We start from the raw sequence: 6,000 nt of genomic DNA, 5'->3' as shown, positions 1-6,000 counted from the left end.
AGTTGTTATTGTGGCAGTTGTGAAACCATGCCATCAGAATTTGCAGAACTAGTGCACCGTTTTGACATAGATTAGAGGTTTATTTTAGGGTGTCTTTGAAAAATATTAAGGAGCAAACCGGCTTTGGTGCCACTCTGCCAGAGAAGCTGGCCTGGCAGGCAATCCCAAGCTCTCTTGGCTGCCCAGGAGCTCTGTCTCTGTCCAGGGTGCTGAAAGCCCTTCATGCCAGGCTCAGCAAGAAACCAGCAAGGGCAGCTCAGGTGACCAAGACCGGGGCTCTCCTCCAGAAAAAAGTAAGTTAAACAGTCCCCCAAAGCCATGGAAATGTTTCCGGAACTGGTCAGTAGCTCCAGGAGGCAGCATATGATGAATCGAGAGCTGGCTTTGCCAATCAGTGCCTGGAAGCCTCATCTCATTTCCATATGACCAGAATGGGCCTTCCACTCTCACCCCTACACAAGTCATCAAGGAAAGGATACGAATCCTCCTCTGAGCTTTACCCTTGCAACTCTTTCCCCTGAAGATTTATGGTGCTTTATGAAATATTAGAGCCAGAAAGAAATAACGTTCATGTTTCAGATGAGAAAACAGATTCAGAGCAGTACAGACCCTTCCTCGAGGTTATGCTACAAGTGAGAAACAGAAGCAGGTCCTCTAGATCTCAGTCAAGGGATTTCCTCATGGCATATACCAGATCGGGTATACAATCATACACCACATACAGTAAGAGCTAAAAGAAATTGAGGGGCTTCCCTGGTGACTTACTGGTAAAGAACCCACCTGCCAATGCAGGAGACACAGGTTTGATCCCTGGTCCAGGAGGATGCCGCATGCCAAAAAGCAAATAAGCCCATTCACCACAACTATTGAGCCTGTGCTCTAGAGACCGGAAGCCCAACTGCTGAAGCCCTTGCTGAAGCCCTTGCACCCTCAAGCCCATGCTGCACGTCAAGAGAAGCCACCATAATGAGAAGCCTGCGCACTGCATCTAGAGAGTAGTCCCCTCTCCACAACTAGAGAAAAGTCCACGCAGCAAAGATGAGGCACAGCCAAAAATAAATAAATGAATGAAATTATTTTTTAAAAAAAGAAATTGAGAATTCAAGGTGTGTGTGAGAGAGAGAGAGAGAAGATACAAGACACAGAGAATTCTAGATACAGACGCGGCTATGTCAGCTCTCCAAAACTATTCCCTGTTCATTCTGTTAAATTCATCAGGCAGAATTTACAGCATCGGGACTTCCCTGGTGGTCCAGTGGCTAAGACTCTGAGGTCTCAATCCAAGAGGTAGAGGTTCGATCCCTGGTCAGAGAATTAGATCCAACATGCTGCAACTAAGACCCAGTGCACTCAAATAAACAAAATAAATATTTTAAAAAAGAAGAAGAAGAAGAATTCATAGCCTACCCCAGCTAGGTGGTAGGGATGAGCTTTGGAATGCTAACCCATCACTAGCTCCATATCCTGAATGAAGGGTGTCCATCCCACCCCATGAATCATCAGGCGACATGAAGGACTGGAGAAAAGAACTCAGGTCCAACCAAGTCCCCCATTCCAACATCTCCCCAATCTACTCACAAACAAATATCCTTTCTATGCATCCCATGATGTGAAGAATCCAGCCCCTGGGCCTGAAAAAGTTTGTAATTAGTTAGGAAGAAAAGATGCTTACACAGAAATAGACAATATTACAGGAGCCGACTACAAATAATGGCAGCCAATTAAGATAAGCCACATGGTCCAAGATCGCAAGTACTAGGTACTGGTGCAAACCATGAAAGCTGTGACTTCAGAACAGGGAGAGATCATTTTAAGGCTGGAAAGGAAAAGGAAGTCTTCACAAAGGAGCAAGGCTTAAGGGGACTTGGCTGAGCTGAGAACGGCAGTCAGGACACCTCATCTCTGTCCCTCTAGAGAACATCAGTCCAGCATGGGCCCTTCTGGCAGGAAAACAAAGTTGGTGATGCTCTGAAAGTAACAGCAGACGCCGATCACGATCACGGGGGCAGGGGCCCGGAACGTCCAGGAAGACAGGATTCTTATCTTTCTCCCCTGGAAATAAAAAAGCGGAGGCTTGGAGGGCTCCCTCTTCTGGATCCACAAAGCAAAGCACCATATAAATCAGGCTCCTCTAAATCATGGGCTTCCCAGGTGGCGTTAGTGGTAAAGAAGCTGCCTGCCGGTGCAGGAGACATCAGAGACAAGGGTTCGATCCCTGGGTCTGGAAGATCCCCTGGAGGAAGGCATGGCAGCCCACTCCAATATTCTTGCCTGGAGAATCCCATAGACAGAGGAGCCTGGCGGGCTTCAGTCTCTTGGCGACTCTCACGGGGTCGCCAAGGGTTGGACACGACTGAAGTGACTGAGCACGCACGCATGCACACAGAGCAGGGGTGTACCAATTCCTACAGCTGCCTAGACTAGAACTAAGGAAGCCAGACAACAGAATGAGGACCCAGGAAAGGCCCAGGTCACCATCGACAGCAAGTATAACAAGAATGGCCCGTTTGCTGGTAACCGGAAGTCAATTCAGTCAGTTCAGTCACTCAGTCATGTCTGACTCTTTGCGACCCCATGGACCACAGCGTGCCAGACCTCCCTGTCCATCACCAACTCCCTGAGTTTACCCAAACTCATGTCCAGATGGTGACTGCAGCCATGAAATTAAAAAACACTTACTCCTTGGAAGGAAAATCATAACCAACCTAGAAAGCATATTAAAAAGCAGAGATATTACTTTGCCAACAAAGGTCCGTCTAGTCAAGGCTATGGTTTTTCCAGTGGTCATGTATGGATGTGAGAGTTGGACTGTGAAGAAAGCTGAGCGCCGAAGAATTGATGCTTTTGAACTGTGGTGTTGGAGAAGACTCTTGAGAGTCCCTTGGACTGCAAGGAGATCCAACCAGTCCATCCTAAAGGAGATCAGTCCTGGGTGTTCTTTGGAAGGACTGATGCTGAAGCTGAAACTCCAATACTTTGGCCACCTGATGAGAAGAGCTGACTCATTCGAAAAGACCCTGATGCTGGGAAGGATTGAAGGCAGGAGGAGAAGGGGACGACAGAGGATGAGATGAAAGTCAAGGGGCTTGTGATCTGGTTGGGAGGAAAGGAGAAAGACAAAACGACTGAAGATGTACCAGGGCTTGGGATCAGGGTCTCTCCATCTCACAAATCAGAAGCAAGGATACAAAGTCTTCTCTTCCACTCTGATTTGGAGAGAGAGCCCGTCCCCGGCTCAGGGGCACCTGAGAGGAAATGGAAGAGATGCTGCCCTGCCAGTCCCCAGCGATTGTTGCTAAGGAATTTCCATGCTGGGCACACTAGATGCTCAAAGTCCTCGTTCCCTAGAGACCCAGAACCACACCAGCAACCACACCAGGAAACTGGGCAGCCAGAGGGATTGAAGGAGAGAGGAGGAGAGAGGAAGTGGGTAGGGCCTGCCAGGCTGATCCCCGACAACCACCGCTTCTACGTAGGGCCCCCCATGGTCGTCCATCAGGAAACCTCAGCCTGACCCTAAAAATACCTCATTTTCACTCAGGATCTCAGGAACAAAGGGCATTTTCTAGTCCCCAGGGATGTGAAAACATTCATTTCCACCCTGATGTTCTTGGTCTACGTTAGCTTTGGAAGGGGCAGGGAGCAGAAGAGAAGGCAGGGAAAGGAGTGAGCCGCCCCGGGTCACACTACCTAAGGGCATGTGCACACGCAGACACACATACACATGTGCATACACACACACATCATATACACACACACACACACACACAGTCACAATCAACTGTGGCTGAGAAGGAAGAGTCTAAACTTCAAGGAGAATCAAGGAGACACCAGGTTTCAAGGCAGGGGTGGGGGGAGGTGGGGGAGCGGGGGTGGGGGGAGGTGGGGGAGCGGGGGTGGGGGGGAGGGACAGTGGGGAGCGGGGAGGGATAATGGGTGGTGGGGATGGGGTTTCTAAGGGTGGACTGGTCACAGAGTCATCATCAGGGGCTTCAGGTTTATGCAGACGAACCACTCCAGGATCCCAGGGAACTAGTGTGGACCCACCACCCCGGCCGGGCACACGCCACAGTCCCCAGCACAGCCGGGGTCTCCCTGAGGGTCTGAGGATCTGAGCTCAGGCCTTTGCAGCAATCTCTTCTCTCCAGCTCTCTGCTGCCTCCATGTGGCGTCCTCAGGAAGGGCTCGCTAGATGGCTGCCCTGGTGCCCTCCAGGAGCCCCTTGCGGACAGACAGCATCTTCCAGGGCCTGAGCCCTGAACACCCCACACCCTGCCCATAGCCCCCACCACCACCCCCAAATACCCAGCTTTCTGCCTTGCAGTCGGGAAGCTCGGCCAACCTCTCTGCTCCCAACCTCAACGTGAGTTACGTTCTGAGAGTCAAACCCCACCCCACCCCCAGCAGCCTCGGGGGAAGGGGGCCCCAGAGGGCTGCCTGCTCCTCCCTCACCCGCTTCCAGCTTCCCTCCCCTCCTTTCCCCTCGGCTCCCCACCCAGGCTTGCCAGCAGGCGGGAAGGAAACTGCTCATAGCAGGGAGGGTGGGGCACTTCCACCTCACACTGAACAACCCCGGGTTGGGCTATAAAGAGCCAGGGTCTTCCGCTTGGTCCCCCTGCCAACGCCACCACCCTCTACAGTCCCACAGCCCCGACACAGGCCCCCACCCCCAGCCAGGGCCTTCCCTTCCTCAGGGTCAGGGCATCCCGCTCCCAGCCCCGCAGGGCTTCCTTCTCTGAGGGGGAAGGCAGGAGTAAGGTGGGTTGCCTTCTGAGGGAGCAGCAGGCTGGCTTACTCACCCACCAAAGGGTCTCTCACCCTCGTGGATCAGGACTGATGGGGGCTGGGGGCTGGGGGCTGGGGGCTAGGGGCTGGCCTCCCCAGGGGCAGAAAACACAGCCACTGTCAGGGCTGGGGATCCCAAACTGATCCTCTCCAAGTCCATTCCTGCTCGAAATCCCAAGTAAGTTAAGACAGCCAGTGGGAATTTGCTGTATGACTCAGGGAACTCAAGCAGGGGCTCTGTAACAACCTAGAGGGGTGGGATGGGGAGGGAGATGGGAAAGAGGTTCAAGAGGGAGGAGACAAGGCTGATTCATGCTGATATTTGGCTACTCCTTGGAAGGAAAGCTATGACCAACCTGGACAGCATATTAAAAAGCAGAGACATTACTTTGCCAACAAAGGTCCATCTAGTCAAAGCTATGGTTTTTCCAGTAGTCATGTATGGATGTGAGAGTTGGACTATAAAGAAAGGTGAGCACCCAAGAATGATGCTTTTGAACTGTGGTGTTGGAGAAGACTCTTGAGAGTCCCTTGGACTGCAAGGAGACCCAACCAGTCCATCCTAAAGGAGATCAGTCCTGAGTGTTTGTTGGAAGCTGAAACTCCAATACTTTGGCCACCTGACGGGAAGAACTGACTCATTTGAAAAGACCCTGATGCTGGGAAAAGATTGAAGGTGGGAGGAGAAGGGGACAACAGAGGATGAGATGGTTGGATGGCATCATCGACTTGATGGACATGAGTATGAGTAAACTCCGGGAGTTCATGATGGACAGGGAGGCCTGGCATGCTGCAGTCCATGGGGTCGCAGAGTCTGACACGACTGAACAAAACTGGTGGCTGATTCATGTTGATGTATATTGCTGATTCATGTTGATATTTGGCAGAAAACAACAAAATCCTGTAAAGCAATTATCCTTCAATTAAAAATTTTATTTGGAAAAATGAAAATTCTTAGAAATTCCCTGGCAGTCCAGTGGTTAGGATTCCCTGCCTCCACTGCAGGGGGACCAGGTTCAATCCCTGGTCGGGGAACTAAGATTCTGAAAGCCATGCAGTGCAGCTAAGAAAAAATAAGTTAAAATTCTCTCCCATCAACGGAAATTTCAACTCTGCGGATTTTGAATTTTGTTTTTTCAGCAATTGCTCTCTTTTTTTGGCCATGCAGCATGTGGGATTTTGGTTTCCCGGACCAGGGATCGAACCCACACCCCC

This window comes from Bos grunniens, chromosome 4 (assembly GCF_055505025.1).
Source record: "Bos grunniens cultivar Pamir isolate PY7600 chromosome 4, Bosgru_T2T1.0, whole genome shotgun sequence".
Lineage (NCBI taxonomy): Eukaryota > Metazoa > Chordata > Mammalia > Artiodactyla > Bovidae > Bos > Bos grunniens.
The sequence above is the reverse complement of the archived record's forward strand: the minus strand, read 5'-3'. Positions refer to the sequence as shown.